Source organism: Jaculus jaculus, chromosome 6 (genome assembly GCF_020740685.1).
Source record: "Jaculus jaculus isolate mJacJac1 chromosome 6, mJacJac1.mat.Y.cur, whole genome shotgun sequence".
Taxonomy (NCBI): Eukaryota; Metazoa; Chordata; class Mammalia; order Rodentia; family Dipodidae; genus Jaculus; species Jaculus jaculus.
The window spans coordinates 154,201,732-154,218,826 of record NC_059107.1 but is presented as its reverse complement, the minus strand read 5'-3'; the positions used below and the strand labels follow the sequence as shown (position 1 = coordinate 154,218,826).

At 50.7% G+C, this 17,095-nt stretch overlaps 1 protein-coding gene across 1 annotated transcript in view; it reads left to right on the top strand.

The window, feature by feature from the left end:
- Nucleotides 1-17,095, top strand: part of Cacng2 (calcium voltage-gated channel auxiliary subunit gamma 2) — a 145,038-nt gene that overhangs the window by 11,873 nt on the left and 116,070 nt on the right. The gene's annotated exons all lie outside the window — the stretch shown is intronic.

The window sequence follows — 17,095 nt, the reverse complement described above, 5'->3', positions numbered from 1 at the left end:
CAGATCTTCCTTTTTTTAAAAAATATTTTATTTATTGGGCTGGAGAGATGGCTTAGCAATTAAGGCATATGCCTGCGAAGCCTAAGGACCCCAGTTCAATTCTCCGTGTCCCACTCAAGCCAGAGGCACAAGGTGGTGCGTGAGTCCCGAGTCCGTTTGCAGTGGCTGGAGGCCCTGATGCACCCATTCTCTCTCTCTCTCTCTTCTCTCTCTCTCTCTTTCTCCCTCTCTCTGTCACTAATAAATAAATGAATTAAATTTAAAAATATTTAAAACAATATTTTATTTATTTATTTGAAAGAGAAAGAGGCAGATAGAAAGAATGGGCACCCCAGAGCCTCTCACCAGTGCAAATGAACTCCAGACTCATGCCCTACCTTGTGCATCTGGCTTATGTGGGTATTGGGCAATCAAACCTGGGTCCTTAGGCTTCACAGGCAAGTGCCTTAACCACTAAGCCATCTCTTCAGCCATCCAGAGCCTTTCTTTATCCCAGTTCCACTCCACTGTGGTCCCCACTGGCTTTTTCTGCCTAATGAGTCACTCATACTTTCCTGTTACATTCCCCAACCCCCAAACCTGGTCTCATCTTTATACCAGGTAAAGCTCGAGCCTTGTTCTTGATCCTCCTTGAATTTTCCCTTCAGCCTGAGACCCTGCCACCGCCACGTTTTGCAGGGAAGGTGACCCCGCAAAGCAACTTCTCTATATGTCTCAAGAATAATGATGGTAAGCCAGGAGTGGTGGCGCACGCCTTTAATCCCAGCACTCGGGAGGCAGAGGTAGGAGGAGCACTGTGAGTTCGAGGCCACCCTGAGACCACATAGTGAATTCCAGGTCAGCCTGAGCTAGACTGAGACCCTACCTCAAAAAAAAAAAAGAAAAGAAAAAAGAATAATGACGGTAGAAATGATGGCAACAGTCGTTTCTCAAGAGCCTTCTTCGTACTGAGCATGGGGTTAGGTGCTTCCCAGACAGTAGCTCTCATTTACCTTCCCGGTTCTGAAGAACTGCGCCGGGACATCCACTGTCTCCCTCTTCAGAGGCTCAGAGAAGTTCACAACTTGCCCCAAGGTCGCACAGCAAATTGGCCGAGTGAAGATTCCAGCCCAATTATGGCTGACCCAAACACCAGTGGACAGCTTGTCTAGGATGCTCACCGCATTTACAAGCTTCCCTAGACCCCCAAATCTGTAAATAAAATTCTTTGAGAGCTTGAGAGCAGCACTGAGCGGAAACAAACTGCTCTCTGTAAGACTCCCACACGCGATGACGTTCTCGGCTACCCAAGGCTTTCGCCAGGCTTGGGAACACCGGAGGGCCCGCCAGATCTTCTCTCTGCTCTCAAAACCAGGAGGTCTCTAATGCAAGGTCATCCCTCTCCTTGTCATTGGGGGGCAGGGTGAAAATGCCTTGTCCCCCACTTTCTTGCCTGAGGCTTTTCGCAGCCACATCTGTGGTCTTCAGAACTCAGGGAAGTCATCAGTCTCTGTGCTGCCCCCATGCCACACTGCCTGGGCTCTGTCCCCTCTTCTCCCCTCCAAGGTGCCCATGCACACCCCAGCACCTATCTGCCACCTGCTCTGGTTCTGGTTTTGTGTTGAATTTGGTTTTTAGACAGTGTCTCATGTAGACCAGGCTGGCCTCAAATCCCCACTGTGACCAAGGCTAGCCTTGAACTCCAGTGCTCCTGCCTCTACCTCCTAAGCACTGGGATGCCAGGCCCCCATGCCTGGTACAGCTGCCATCTTCCACACTGTCATTTCCCTTTCTTTCTCCACTCTTAGACCTGAGCTTCTTGCCCACTGGTACAGCAAAGCTTATGAAGCGGCTGTGGAGTGTGCCAGGCACCGATCCCAGGAGGAGGCTGGTGGGGGAAGGTTGCGTTTTGGGGTCCACCGAAGTTTAAACATCGCCTGCAGATCAGGAGTGGGAGGGTCAGCTGGGAAGGGGTGTGAAGCTCGAGGTCATGTGCTGATTCAGCCACTGTCGGGGGAGCGTCTGGGCAAATGCAGGCATGAGTGAGCCCAGGGTGAGGGTGCGGCCGGTGGTTCCGGTGGAAGGACGCCGTGGGTAGTTCAGCTCAGGATGCCCCATCGCCATCAAGGTCAGAGGCCCATTCTGGCCAGGCCTCACACATATGCTTCAGCTCTGACTTCTGACAGCCTGGTTTCAAACCCAACCCTGGCACTTGCCAGCCACAGGGCCTGGAACGAGGAATTTAACCGCTCTAAGTCCCTTTCTCACCCAGGAAGGGGCAGGGGGGCACTGTGGCACCTCCCTTGTGAGTTGGTTGTGGAATTCTCGCATGCTGCCCCACACCCCTCTTGTGAGCCCAGTGTCACTGGGAGGCACCGCCTTAGCCTGGCACGTGCCTGCCGTCTGCCATCCCAGCAGTTGGAACGGCGATGCGCCAGGGAGTGGTGTGTGACCCTCACAGGTGTGACCAAGTGGCAACTCTCCTGTGAAAATCCTCAGTTTAGGGTTCCCTGGGAGGAAAACTATCTCTGATGTTTGTGACGCTGGGCCTCATGCCTCCCTGGCCACAGGACAGCTCCCTGGAGTGGGGGGTGCTGTGCCCTGCCCTGGGTCACATAGTTCCCCAGCATCCTGTGGGCCCACTCACGCCCTCACTGGGTTCTGTAGGCATCTGGGTTCCAATGCCCCTCCGTGGCAGCAGCAGAGGCTTGCCTCTGGACAGAAACCACACCAAGCAGTCGGGGGGGGGGGATATGGGTGGGCAGTAAATTAGCCGAAGGAAACACCTGTAGACACGAATGGGCTGCTTTCCTGAACTTTCTGGAGTTTTCTAGGTAGAAAAAAAAAATCAACCAACAATAGCCTGGAAAAGATGAAAACTTAAACATAATGTGATTTTGGCCTGGGAGCACGGTCCAGTCAGATCCAGTATGGACAGTTTTGGACAACTAGCATGTCAGGCTCTGAGTTGGGGTCCTGGGTCACAGAATCCAGCCTGGACTGTCCTGCCAGGGCTATGTCCTGCGTCGTTGTAGTCTCACGGCATCTGCCAATGGCAGCCATGGCTTCTCTCCTCACCTGCCAGTCAGTGCCATAGTCCCAGGGCAGAGCTCAGTACCTAGACTGCGGAGAGAGCTCAGTGAGCGCTTGGTGCGTGACAACAGACACGTCTCAGCTCTGAGGATTAAAACCTAGAAGGGACAGAGAGGCCGCAGGATCATGACAGGTGAATTCAGGGACTTGATGAAAACGCACTGATGGGCCAGAGACAAGAGTGACCACCTGAGGGGGGTCAGGAAATGGATCTTATAGGAAGTGTCCACCACAGTGGGTTTTGTGGGATGAATGGAGTTTGCCTAGCAGAGCCGAGGGGAAAGGCACAAAGCAGAGGAAGGAAGTGAGATTGCCAAAGGCTGTCCCCCAAAGCATGAGATCGAATGCAGAGAGGGTACGCTGCACGGTAGCAGCACCCACAAGCCACGATCCCCAAGATCCTCGGGGGAGTCCTGCTGAGATATGATTGCTGATCCTGGGGTCCAGGTGAGATGCTGCGTTGATAGCTTCCAGGAGAGGCTAATGCCACAAGTCTGGGTAGACCACAAGCTCCGAGGGCCCAGAGAGTGGGCAGCAGCAGGCTCAGTGGGAAGACAGGGGCTTACTTCCTCTTCCTGCCACTGGGGGACCACGCTTGCCCCTTGACTTCTCCCCTGGGGATGAGGACTTCCTAGCACTGAGTAGGTGTCAGGTTCAGAGATCTGGGACAGTGCCAGCCAGTCCTGGGTATCACAGAGGCACGTCTGTCAGCCCTCCCTTCCATGGTGAAAGTGAAGACCAGACACAGAAGTGTAAGGGAAGGAAGGACTTCCCCCAGAGCTGATGAATGGGTGCTGCTCCCGGCCCTAAGGTTTGTTAGGGTGTCACCTCCTGCGAGCCGCCAAGTGCTTGGTGACACAGGTGCTCCCCCAAGGAAGCAGGCAGCACTCTTGTTCCCTGCTGTAGCTGTAACACACGGCCATCAGTTTGAGGACTTCCAATGACACCTACGTAGTTTATTCTCTTCTAATTCTGCACACAGGAAGTCTGAAAGCATCTTGTTGGCCTGAGGAACAGAATCTTGGTTTTCTCTAAGGCTCTTGGGGTTCTGCTGGCCTTCCCAGCCTCCAGGGGTGTCCACAATCCTCTGCCCATGCCCCCCACCTTCATCTTCAAAGCCAGAATCCAATGGATTCTTCCCTTGGACTCTTGCTTCCCTCTAAGCTTAGGAACCCTTGTGATGACGTGATGACCAGGCCACCTCGAGTGTCTCCAGCTGGAGTCACGTGACGTGAGGCCTTAATTCCCCAGGCGCCTTCTCTCCCCCAGGCTGTGTGGCAACATAGCAGTATCACAGGCTGCAGGAACTGGAATGTGGACATCTTTGGGAAGCCTTCCTCCTGTGTCCCACAGGAAATTGGTGCTTAAAGAGTTCCAATGTCCAACCCCAGAATGGTGGCCGTGGAAGGGAGTTTAGAATTTGTATCAGAAAGTCTTAGATTAGACCAGAAGGCAAAAGGTTTATTTTCTTCCAAGCACATGGATCTCAGGACGTATCTGGAGGCTGCACACACCAATTCACCATGTCTGCTCCCCTGGCTCCCTCCTCTGCCATCTTTACAGGTATGGCCTTCTGCCTCGCACTCCAGCATGGCTACCAGTCCCAGCCACCTACTGCCTTCCTATCCCACACAGCAAAGTAGAGGCTGGTACAAGAAGATAAGCAGAAAGGGCACCTGGCACCTCGGGAGGTTTTCTGGAAGATATCACGCAACATATTTTGCTTTAGTCTCATAGGTCAAATGTTTGCTATGTGATCATGCATCAGGTACAAGGACAGCATTTATTCTAGGTAGCCACCTGTCCGGTGAAACGCTGGAGGTGCTGTGGTTACAGGACAAGAAAAGAAAGGCGTTACATTGGCTTCACAGAGCCCTAGTGGTCCAGGCAAGAAGATGAGATGGCCAAAGGCCTTCAGCCCCAGAGAGGGCAGGGGACTCAGCCATACCGCAGAGAGGCAAGCAGGAGCGCGACACGGGCTCTTTAGCAATTAGACAGTGCAAAGAGACTTAGACCTTCCCTTCCGTCCTGCCCTAAAATGTCACCGTGGAACCTCTCTCTGCCACCTTCCTGGGGACAGTGCCACCCTCACCTTTGACATTCGGAGAGGCCCAGCTGCTTGCCCCCCAGCCCCGAGCCCGTTCACCCCTGCCTGCCTCCCACAGTTGCCCATCCCCTGGGCGAGCTCCAGGCACCAGAAGTGTCCTCAGAAACCATCACATCCGAGGGCATGTCTGCTGCCCACACCAGGGCAGCAAGGGTTGGCCAGGGAGGGGCTCCATATGGCTCTGAGCAGTAGGGCTTCTGACTTCTGGAATTCTGTTATGCCAGGAAAATCTCCTTAGAGATGGAACTTTGTACCGGGGACGTTGTGACAGAGATTGTTTCTGTTGTCTTGGTATTCTGTGGTGTCCATACTGGCACAGGTGGGCAGAGATATCCGGGACTGGAAGGCCCGTGCCCCTCTGCAACCAATGGAGTGGCTCCCAGGGCTTTTGCAACTTGACGGCTCAGGCCTATGCAAAGATCCAAGCACTTTCTTGTGTTTCTCTGTCTTAAGTCTTCATGGTTTCAACCAGGCGATAAAGCCCATGGGAAGTTGACCTGTTCCAGTGCCTGCCAATGCTCAGTAAGCCAGGGACTGGCCAATAGGCCAGGGTGGAATAGAGGAGGCACTGCCTAGCATGTTGCAGGCACTCAGAAACTTTTTAACGTGTGTGCCGTGTGTACGTGTGCACACATGTGTGCGGAGACCAGCAGATAACCTTGGGTGCCATCCTCGGGAATGCTACCCATTCTTTTTTTCAATGCAGGGTAAATCATTGGCCTGGAATTCACCAATTAAGCTAAACTGGCTGGTCAGGAACTCCTGGTATCCTCCTGTCTCAGCCTCCCCAGTGCACCACCAAACCCCACATTTCTGCGTGGCCACTGGGGATTGAGCTCAGGCTCTTCTGCTTGTGCTGCAAGCACGTTACCAATCAAGCCATATCCCTGCCCCCTCAGAAGAATTTTTTTAATTTTTGTTGATTTTTATTTATTTATTTGAGAGCGACAGACAGACAGAGAGAGGAGGCAGAGAGAGTGGGTAAGAGAGAGAGAGAGAATGGGTGCACCAGGGCCTCCAGCCACTGCAAATGAACTCCAGATGCATGTGCCACCCAGTATATCTGGCTTACATGGGTCCTGGGGAATTGAGCCTCAAACCGGGGTCCTTAGGCTTCACAGGCAAGCGTTTAACCAATAAGCCATCTCTTCAGCCCTTTAATTTTTTTTATTGACATCTTCCATAACTGCAGACAATATCCCATGGTAATTCCCGCCCTCCCCCCACTTTCCCCTTTGAAACTCCACACTCCATCATATCCCTTCCTCTTTCAATCAGCCTCTCCCTCCCTCTCTCTCTAGCCCACGCTGACCTGAAATTCATTATGTAGCCTTAGGCTGGCCTTGAACTCACAATGATCTTCCCACCTCTACCTCCCAAGTGCTGGGATTAAAGGCGTGCACCACCACGCCCAGCCAGTCTCTCTTTTATTTTGATGTCATCATCTTTTCCTCCTATGATGATGGTCTTGTGTAGGTAGTGTCAGGTGCTGTGACGTCATGGATATCCAGGCCATTTTGTGTCTGGAGAAGCACGTTGTAAGGAATCCTACCCTTCCCTTGGCTCTTAGATTCTTTCCGCCACCTCTTCCGCAATGGACCCTGAGCCTTGGAAGGTGTGATAGAGATATTTCAGTGCTGAGCACTCCTCTGTCACTTCATCTCAGCACCATGGTGCCTCCCTCAGAAGAATTTTTTAATGAAAGAAAGGAAAAGTGGGAAGGGAGGAAAGCTGGGGGAAGAACCTGGTTAGAACCCAGCTTCCCATGGGAGCAGCCAAAGCTCACAGAGTTACCCCCAGCCGGGGGCTGGAATGCAGAGGCCCTCCTACGGCTGAGTTCAGAGAACCAAGAGCAAGTGCAGAGCCACCTGCTTCAAAAGGCCTCTCTCTGGCTTGGGAACACGGTGTCCTGGCACGGGGCCCACAGGCACAGGCAGAACAGGCAGGAGGGCTGATGTGAGGCACCAAGCGTTGCAGGGTCACATGACCCTGGCCCCCAGCCCAAGCCAGCCACCTGAGAACAGGAGGCAGGGATGTCACCAAGGACCCCAAGCTTGGCAGGAGCAGAAACTCCACGTGATGAGGTGTGGTGGAAGATGAACTGGAGAGGAAGGGGCACAGAGCGTTCTTCCTGGGAGCAGGTGAAGGACTGGAGCCCAGAGGGGCCGTGAATGTTGGCTGGAGCCAGGAGACACAGGACCTTGATTCAGGGAAGGGCCAGCCTCACCCAGACAAGGAGAGACCCCTGCTTTCCCAGACACCTTGCTCAGGGGAGCTCTCTGAGACACCAGAGAGTGGGTTGAGCTGTGAGAAGGAGCCACAAAGCTCATGGCCCCAGGACCCTGGCTGAAATCACACCGGTGGGGGTGGGGGTGGAGGTTAGGGAGCGGGGACTCAGACATGAGAACCACACACCCGGCAGGAGGATAGATCTTCCCAGGGGCTCAGCCGCCTCCTGTCCTGCTCTCCTCATCCACTAATGATGGGGAGGCTCTGTCCAGCAAGGAGAACTGGCTTGACAAGGCAGTTTATAAGGCAGGCTTGGACTGATCCTGGGGGCTGAGGCAGAGGTCTGTGATCCACCCTCTGTGACATAAACAGCCACCAGTGTGCTAGAAAAATTCAGAAAAGCTGGGCATGGTGGCGCACGCCCTTAATCCCAGCACTCGGGAGGCAGAGGTAGGAGGATTGCCGAGAGTTCGAGGCCACCCTGAGACTCCATAGTGAATTCCAGGTCAGCCTGGGCTAGAGTGAAACCCTACCTCGAAAAAAAAAAAGAAAGAAAGAAAGAAAAAGAAAAGAAAGAAAGAAAAATTCAGGTTGGGACTAGGAAGGTGGCTCAGTGGGTAAACTGTTCACCTTGCAACCATAACAGCTTGAGTTGGAGCATATATATATATATATATATATGTATATATATATGTATATATGAGTGTGCACCCATATGTGCAAATAAAATAACAGTTCAAGTTGTATGTGCAAAGGTGCACACAGCAGAAGTTCCAAAGGTGGTGGGCGCTCTCAGACAGAGCTTCTCGGCTGTCAGTCATTTGGGGACCTCATGCATTATTTTTGCCCTATCCAGACACCACCCGTTCTGTTACTAACTACACACTTGCCTGAAGACGATCCGTCTCTTTCAGCCTCTTCCTGAGCAGGGTGAGGGGAGTACAGCTTTAAGGCTCTCATTCTATTTTTTAAATATTTGTTTATTTATTTGAGAGGGAGAGGGAGAGAATGGGCAGACCAGGGCCTCTTGCTGCTGCTGCAAAGGGACTTCAGACACTGGGGCATCTGTGCATCTGGCTTTACATGGGCACCAGGGAATTGAACCTGGGCCATCAGGCTTTGAAGCAAGTGCCTTCAATGGCTGAGCCATATCTCCAGCCCAGGGTGTGGGGAGCACTGGGTTCTTATGATTGGACCCATTCTTTCATCAGAAAGGGACAGTGGGGCAGATGACAGCCCAGGGAGACAGGAACGGCCTCCCTAGGGTCTTCAAGGGTCTCCTTTTGGTTTCCATGGAGTCTCAGGGGAGACTGTCCCCCAAGTCTTCCCTTGAACCTGAGGATTCAGCTCCTCCAACTCCATCACCTGCCTCAGTCTTTCAAGTTGAAACATTTACCCCCAGTATGAGGAAATATGCCTTTGTATCCTCCAGAGACTGGTTCCAGAAACCTCCCCAGCCCCAACTCCCCTCATACACCAAAATCCAAAGGTATTCCAGTTCTTTAAGTACAGCATAGTAACCCCACAGAAACCCACACTAACCTTTTAAGTGCTTTATGGTTTCTAGATGAGTTGTGTTATCTGCAATACAAGTGATAAGCGCGAAACTGTCACCCAATTTGTTTAGAGACAGCTGGGCATGATGGCACATGCCTTTAATCCCAGCACTCAGGAGGCTGAAGTAGGAAGGTCACTGTGAGTTCGGCTAGTCTAAGGCTAGAGAGTAAATTCCAGACAGAGATCCTGACTTGAAAAAAAAATTTAAAAAATAGAGAATGAGAACAAGGAAAAAGTCTGTGTGTTCACTATAGAGGTGATTGGGTTTTCTTTATTTATTTGTTTGGGGGGGGGTGGAGAGAGAATGGGCGCACCAGGGACTTCAGCAGCTGCAAACTCCAGACAGGTGCGCCCCCTTGTGCACATGTGCAACATTGCGTGCTTGCGTCACTGTGTGTCAGGCTTATGTGGGACCAGGAGATTCGAACATGAGTTCTTAGGCTTCGCAGGCAAGCTCCTTAACAGCTAAGCCATCTCTCCAGCCCATAATGCTTTTTTAAAAAAATATTTTTACTTATTTACAAGCAGAGAAAGAGACAGAGAGAGGGAGGGAGGAAGAGAATGGACACGCCAGGGCCTCCAGCCACTGCAAACGAACTCCAGAGGCATGCACCACTTTGTGCATCTGGCTTTACATAGGTACTGGGGAATTAAACCTGGGTGGTTAGGTTTTGCAGCAAGTGCCTTAACCACTGAGCCATTTCTTCAGCCCCCTGGCTTTTTTTTTTTAAGTGTGTGTGTGTGTATGTGTGTGTGTGACTGTAGGGCACACGGATCAGAGAACAACCTCAGGGTGTGTGTCCTCTCCTTCCACCTTCTGTTTGAGACAGGGTTCCCCTTGTTTTGCTGCATCATGTGCACCACTCTAGCTGGCCTGCAAGGGCCCCGATCCTCATGTCCCCATTGCCATAGGGGCACCGGAATCTCAGATGCACGCATCACTTTTTGTCCAGCCTTATACAGAATTGAACCTCGGCTTGCAGGCTTGCAAAGCACCTTTAAACCCCTAAGCCATCTCTCCGGTCTAGACACAATTTTTAAAACTATATTTGACCTATGGTTAGTTGAATTTGTGGGTGCATAACTGCCTTTACTGCTTCTAGAATTTCTCAGGAGTGACGGTTCCTGGGGCCTTGGGATGGGGGAGGAGGAAGAGCTGCTGTGTTATACCAGTAGGAACCATCGGCTCTTTTTTGGTTTTGTTTTGTTTTGTTTTTTTTTGCTTGCTTTTTCGAGGTAGGGTCTGACTCTAGCTCAGGCTGACCTGGAACTTACTATGTAGCCTCAGGGTGGCCTTGAACTCATGGTGATCCCGCTGCCTCTGCCTCCCGAGTGCTGGGATCAAAGGCGTGTGCCACCACACCCGGCAGTAGTGACCATCTTGTATATCACAGAGCAACAGAGAGAATTTGGAGAAATCAGAAAGGGTTTAGAATGTGGCGCCACACAAGCCTAAAGATGGCCTGGGGTGAGTGTCAGTAACACAGGTTTCTCCCCCTTCATCCTGGCTGGACCCCCTAGCTTGATGGACCTCCCCTCCCTGGCCATCCGTGCACTTAGACGTTGAACATCACCCCAGCAGTGTTTCTTCTGCCTATCCAGCACTGTCTTGTTAGACCCTGACCTGCTGGGCAGAGGCATCATTTCTTACACCGCAGACTGAATCCACACATTATTAAACATATAAACTAATTTCTGGGCATTAACGTGGGGCCTGGAAATAAATCATGCAGTCCCTTGTCTATGGAGCAGTGAGAGGCCAGGAAGGAAGGACAGATGCCTCCTGGGAAGAGCTCAGAGCAAATGCACCGTCCATCGCAGGGACCCAAGCACAGCCAGCTCGCTGGCTCCAGGCACCCCCTTTGGGATGACAGGCTGGGGGGAAGTAAGCGTTCTCGCAATGAAGCTGATGGGATTTTAATAGTCGGACAGATGGCCTGAGGAAGAAAAAAAAAAAGGGAAGATTTGAGGGGGAAAAAAATTGAGGGCAAACACTTGCATAGCTTTCCTTGAAGGAAAGCGAAGCCAGAGCCACTCATGCCGGGAAGATGCATCTCTGCCATTAGGACTGTCGGCCTGGGTGCCTTCACCACAACTGCATTGGTGGAGCGTGGATAGTTAAGTGCGGGCAGTGGTCTCAAGCAAACGAGAAGGTAGGACTGTCCACTGGCTGCCAGCGCAATCGCGATCATCTTGCCATCACTTGATTTCACAGTTTTTGTTTAATGAGCCCAAGTAACGAGGTTGCTGTTATTCACATCTATACACCAACATATTGATCAGTTACTCACTTCTTTTTTGTTTTGTTTTGGTTTTTTGGTTTTTGTTTTTGTTTTTCGAGGTAGGGCCTCACTCTGACTCACGCTGACCTGGAATTAACCATGTAGTCTCAGGGTGGCCTCGAACTCACAGCGCTCCTCCTACCTCTGCCTCCCAAGGGCGGGATTAGAGGAGAGCGCCGCCACACCCAGCAGTTGCTCATTTCTCTGGTGTCCATCTTCCCACGGCCATTGGGCTCCCCAGTCTCGCCCCTGAGTGGCCAGCATTCCTGAAAGGGAATACAAAGAAAAGAAAGTCCTTAAAAAGAAAGGCGAGAGAAGACATCTTTTAAAAATCTATTTCAGGGCTGGAGAGATGGCTTAGCGGTTAAGCGCTTGCCTGTGAAGCCTAAGGACCCCGGTTCGAGGCTCGGCTCCCCAGGTCCCACGTTAGCCAGATGCACAAGGGGGCGCACGCGTCTGGAGTTCGTTTGCAGAGGCTGGAGGCCCTGGTGCGCCCATTCTCTCTCTCCCTCGATCTGTCTTTCTCTCTGTGTCTGTCGCTCTCAAATAAATAAATAAATAAAATTTAAAAAAAACCATTAAAAAAAATCTATTTCAGATCTTTTTTTTTTTAAATATTTTTTTTAATTTATTTATTTGAGAGCGACAGACACAGAGAGAAAGACAGATCGAGGGAGAGAGAGAATGGGCGCACCAGGGCCTCCAGCCTCTGCAAACGAACTCCAGACGCGTGCGCCCCCTTGTGCATCTGGCTAACGTGGGACCTGGGGAGCCGAGCCTCGAACCGGGGTCCTTAGGCTTCACAGGCAAGCGCTTAACCGCTAAGCCATCTCTCCAGCCCTCAGATCTTATTTTTGTCCTCACTACCGCCAACCTCAGTGTGCAGGGACTGAAGAGACAGCTCAGCAGATAAGAGCATTTGCTGCAAAAGCCTGAGAACCTGAGTTCAGATCTCCAGCACCGGTGTCAAAAGCTGCAGAGATGGCTCAGCTGCTAAGGCCCTTGCCTGCAAAGCCAGATGGCCTGGGTTTCATTCGCCGGGACCCACATAAAGCCAGATGCACAAAGTGGTTCATGCATCTGGAGTTTGTTTGCAGCAGCTAGAGGCCCTGGCATACCCACTCTCTCTCATTCTTCCTCTATCTCTTTCTCTCCTTGCAAATAGCTATATAAAATGGTTTAAAAAAAAAAAAAACTTAGCCGGGCGTGGTGGCGCACGCCTTTAATCCCAGCACTTGGGAGGCAGAGGTAGGAGGATCTCTGATCTCCGAGAGTTCGAGGCAACCCTGAGACTACATAGTGAATTCCAGGTCAGCCTGAGCCAGAGTGAGACCCTACCTCGAAAAACAAAAAAAACTGGAAGCCAGACATGGTGGCTCACTAATCCCAGCACTCGGGAGGCTGAGGTAGGAGGATCACCATGAGTTTGAGGCCACCCTGAGACTACACAGTGAATTCCAAGCCAGCCTGAGCTAGAGTGAGACCCTACCTCAAAAAAAAAAAAAAAAATTGGAGATGAGGCTAAAGAGATAGCTTGGCAGTTAAGGTGTTTGCCTAAGGACTCAGGTTCAATTCCCTAGAACCCACGTAAGCCAGATGCACATGGTGGCACATATATCTGGAGTTCATTTGCAGTGGCTAGAGGTCCTGGCATGCCCATTCTCTCTCTCTCTCTCTCATAAATAAATAAACAAGACGAAATAAATGTAAAAAAATTAAAAGCTGGACATGGCTGTGCATGCTTGTACCAAGGGGTGTGGACATAAGATTGTTGTGAATCTCTGGTCAGCCATTCTGACTGAAAAGTGATGTCCAGTCCCATGTTCAGTGAGCGTTTCTGTGTCAAGGAAACAAGACAGAAGAGCTATAAAGGAGCCGGGCGTGGTGGCGCACACCTTTAATCCCAGCACTTTCAAGGCAGAGGTAGGAGGATCACTGTGAGTTCAAGGCCACACTGAGACTACATAGTGAACTCTAGGTCAGCCTGGAGTGAGACCCTACCTTGGAAAAAAAACAAAACAACAAAATCAAAACTGACCAGCCAACCAACCAACCAAAGTACAAAAATAAAGAAATGCACAGAAAATAAAGTGTACAGTTACCTCAATCTAATTCTAGAATATGTTTTCATCCCCAAGTGCAGCCTCCTACGTATTAATTAGCAGTCCCCTCCCCCACTGCTCGCTTCCCCTAGTGCTTGGCACCCATCAATGACTTCTTGTCTTTGTGCCTCTGCTCTGCCTATGGTAGACTTGCCATAGAAAATGACTCATAAAGCCGGGCGTGGTGGCACATGCCTTTAATCCCAGCACTCAGGAGGCAAAGGTAGGAGGATCGCTGTGAGTTCAAGGCCAGCCTACATAGTGAATTCCAGGTCAGCCTGAACTAGAGTGAGACCCTACCTTGAAAAACAACAAAAAACACACAAACAAAAATAAATAAATAAATAAATAAATAAAACATACACCGAAAAAAAGGAGCTATCGTAAAGGACACCTGACGTCCTCCTTTGGCTTATATGTATGTGTGCTTGGGGCCTGTGCATTTGCACACACATGTGTATTCATCACACACACACACACATACACACATATTACATGCACATAGCAAAAATACTACTACTACTAATAAAAAGAACCCAAGCTGGGTGTGGTGATTCGCGCCTTAATCCCAACACTTCAAAGGCTGAGTGAGGTGAGAGGATCATCATGAGTTCAAGGCCAACCTGGGTTACAATGAGACCCTCAAAAAGAACCTCCTATTCTGCAGATAGAGGAACTGAGTGGCTGAGAGGTTAAGTGACTCCCCCATGGAGCAGCTCAGGGGCAGATAGGGGTCTGACTTGGGATGCCCCCTTTTCACTTTCTTTGCTCCAACGTGGGCTTCAAGGCCTGCGTCTTCTCCAGGCATGCACCAAACTAGGTACCCTCCCCGTCCGTGGAGACAGCCCGGCTGTCTCTGAGCATTCCTAACTTTGTAAAAGGACGGCCAGTCGCTCGGGAATTCTGTCTCCTTCCCTGCCTGCGTCACAGTTCCTGAATTCAATTATCAGATGCTTCTAATGGCTGAGCACGGTGAAGCTGAGCCGACGGGAGGAGGGGGTGGCTCCTGGGAGCACGCAGCCGCAGTGGCCTTCAGTGGCGGCACGAATGGACCCAGTAGGGGGAGGGGGAGGTGGTTACCCGCAGGAAGTGCCCTGTGCGAACCTATCCTGGGCTGGCTGCTCTGGAAGCTACCGCAGAGGCCCTTATTCCATTCCATTCCCAACCCGCCCTGCATGGCGGCCACCCCCACTGCTCAAATGAGGGAAGCCAGGCTAGAAGAAATCTGATGATGTGACGTGCTGTGATCAGGGGGTTAGCAGTGGAGTGGGGTCTCAAGTCCTGGTACGCCCGTGGAATGCCAACCTGAGCAGTCCATTTGACCTCAGGCTCAGGGTCAGATTCTGAGAAAAGACAAAAGGAACCAGTGGGAGAGGTCAGGGATGTGCTCTGAAAAGCCTAGCATAAAGGAGACGGCCCAGGATGTAGGGAGGTGGCTCAGCAGTTAAGGCGCTTGCTTGCAAAGCCCTATGACCTGGGTTTGATTCCCCAGGACCCACATAAAGTCAGATGCACAAAGTAGCACATGTGTCTGGAGTTCATTTGCAGCAGCAAGAGGCCCTGGTACACCCATTCTCTCTCTCTCTCTCTCTCTCTCTCTCTCTCTCTCTCTCTCTCTTTCTCTGTCTCCATCTCTCTCCTTACAAATAAATAAATAATTGTAAGGAGCTGGAGAAATGGCTTAGCAGTTAAGGTACTTGCCTGCAAAGCCTAAGGACCTGGGTTCAATTCCCAGTACCCATGTAATCCAGATGCACAAAGTGTGCACGCATCTGGAATTTGTTTACCATAGCTGGAGGCCCTGTCATGTCCATTCTCTCTCCCTCCTCCTCTCTCACTCTCTCTCTCTGTATGTATGTATGTATGTATATGCTTGCAAATAAATAAATACAATACTTTTTAAAAATTACTCAGTCATGGTGGCACACACCTTTAATCCCAGCACTCGGGAGGAAGAGGTTAGGAGGATCGCCATGAGTTCAAGGCCACCCTGAGACTACATAGTGAATTCCAGGTCAGCCTGGGCTACAGTGAGACCTTACCTCGAAAAAAAAAATTTAAGAAGGTGACAGCCCAGGTTCTGTGGACGCTAACACGCAACACAAATGAAGCGAGAGCATACGGGTAGGGTAACGTGCAACATGGCATGTCCTGTGAAAGTCACGTGTTCACTTGGATCTACCCTCCTCTTTGCAGAGAGACTTTGGACTCTGAATACAGAGACACGCTCCTTGTTTGGGTGTCCTTCTCTGTGCTATTTTCAAGCAGATGGCGCTCTCTCTCTCTCTCTCTCTCTCTCTCTCTCTCTCTCTCTCTCTTTAAAAAAATATTTATTTATTTAACAGAGAAAGAGGGAGAGAGAGAGAAAGAGAATGGGTGCACCAGGGCCTCCAGCCACTGCAAACCAACCCCAGGCAAGTGCACTCCCTTGTGCTTCTAGCTAATGTGGGTCCTGGGGAATTGAAACTGGGTCCTTTGGCTTTGCAGGCAAACACCTTAACCGATAAACCATCCCTCCAGCCCCCCACCCTCTCTCATTTTGGAAGGGTTCTCTGTATCCTCAGGGGCCACAGAGGCTACCCTGAGGCCTTGGGGGTACTAAGGCAGCCCAAAGGGATTGGAAAGATAAGGAGGGAAGAAATGCAAAATGGGGGGAAATTGAAGGGGAAAAAAGAGTTGATAAATCGTGAGCATCTGATGTAAAGATAACAGATAAGGGCTGGGAAGGTGGTTCAGTGGGTAAAGTGTTTACTCGGCAAACATGAGAATCTGAGTTGAGATCCCCAGAACCCACATAAAAGTGAGCGTGGTGGCACATGCCCATAATCCCCGCACTGAGGAGGCAAAGGCAGACAGAGACTGTCTGAGGCTCTCTGGCTAGCTAGACTTGCCAAATCAGTGAGCTCTGTGTTCAGTAAGAGACCCTGTCTCAAAGAATAAGGTGGAGTTTGAGAAAGACTCGTAACGTTGACCTCTGACCTCCATATGCACACACACGTGTGCCCACATATGTATGACCATGCATAGACACATACCACATATGTACACACAAGAATTCTTTAAAAATAAAGCTAAGAGCAGTCTGGTATGTAGTGCACACCTTTAATCTCAGCCCAGGCAGAGGTAGGAAGATCTCTGTGAGTTTGAGGCCAGCCTGGGACTGCAGAGTGAGTTTCAGGTCAGTCTGGGCTTGGGTGAGACCCTACCTCAAAAAAAAATTAATTAAATTAGGGAACAGGGAACTAAAGAGATTGCTTAGTGGTTAAGGCATTTGCCTATGAAGCCAAAGGATCCCAGTTCTATTCTCCAGAACCCACGTAAGCCAGATGCACACTGGGGTGCATGCATCTGGAGTTCATTTGCAATGGCTGGAAGCCCTGGGCACCCATTCTCTCTCTCTCTCCCTCCCTCCATCTCTCTATCAAATAAATTAATTAATTAAATATATCTTTAAAAATTAGGGGACAGTTTTTCATCCTTATTCTTTGAAGACCACATTCATCAAGAAGCTGGTAGAGGGCTGGAGAGCTGGCTTAGTGGTTAAGCGCTTGCTGTGAAGCCTAAGGACCCTGATTCAAGGCTCTATTCCCCAGGACCCACGTTAGCCAGATGCACAAGGGGGCGCACGCGTCTGGAGTTCGTACGCAGTGGCTGGAAGCCCTGGCGCGCCCATTCTCTCTCTCTCTCCCTATCTGCCTCTTTCTCTCTCTGTCACTCTCAAATAAATAAATAAAAATGAACAAATT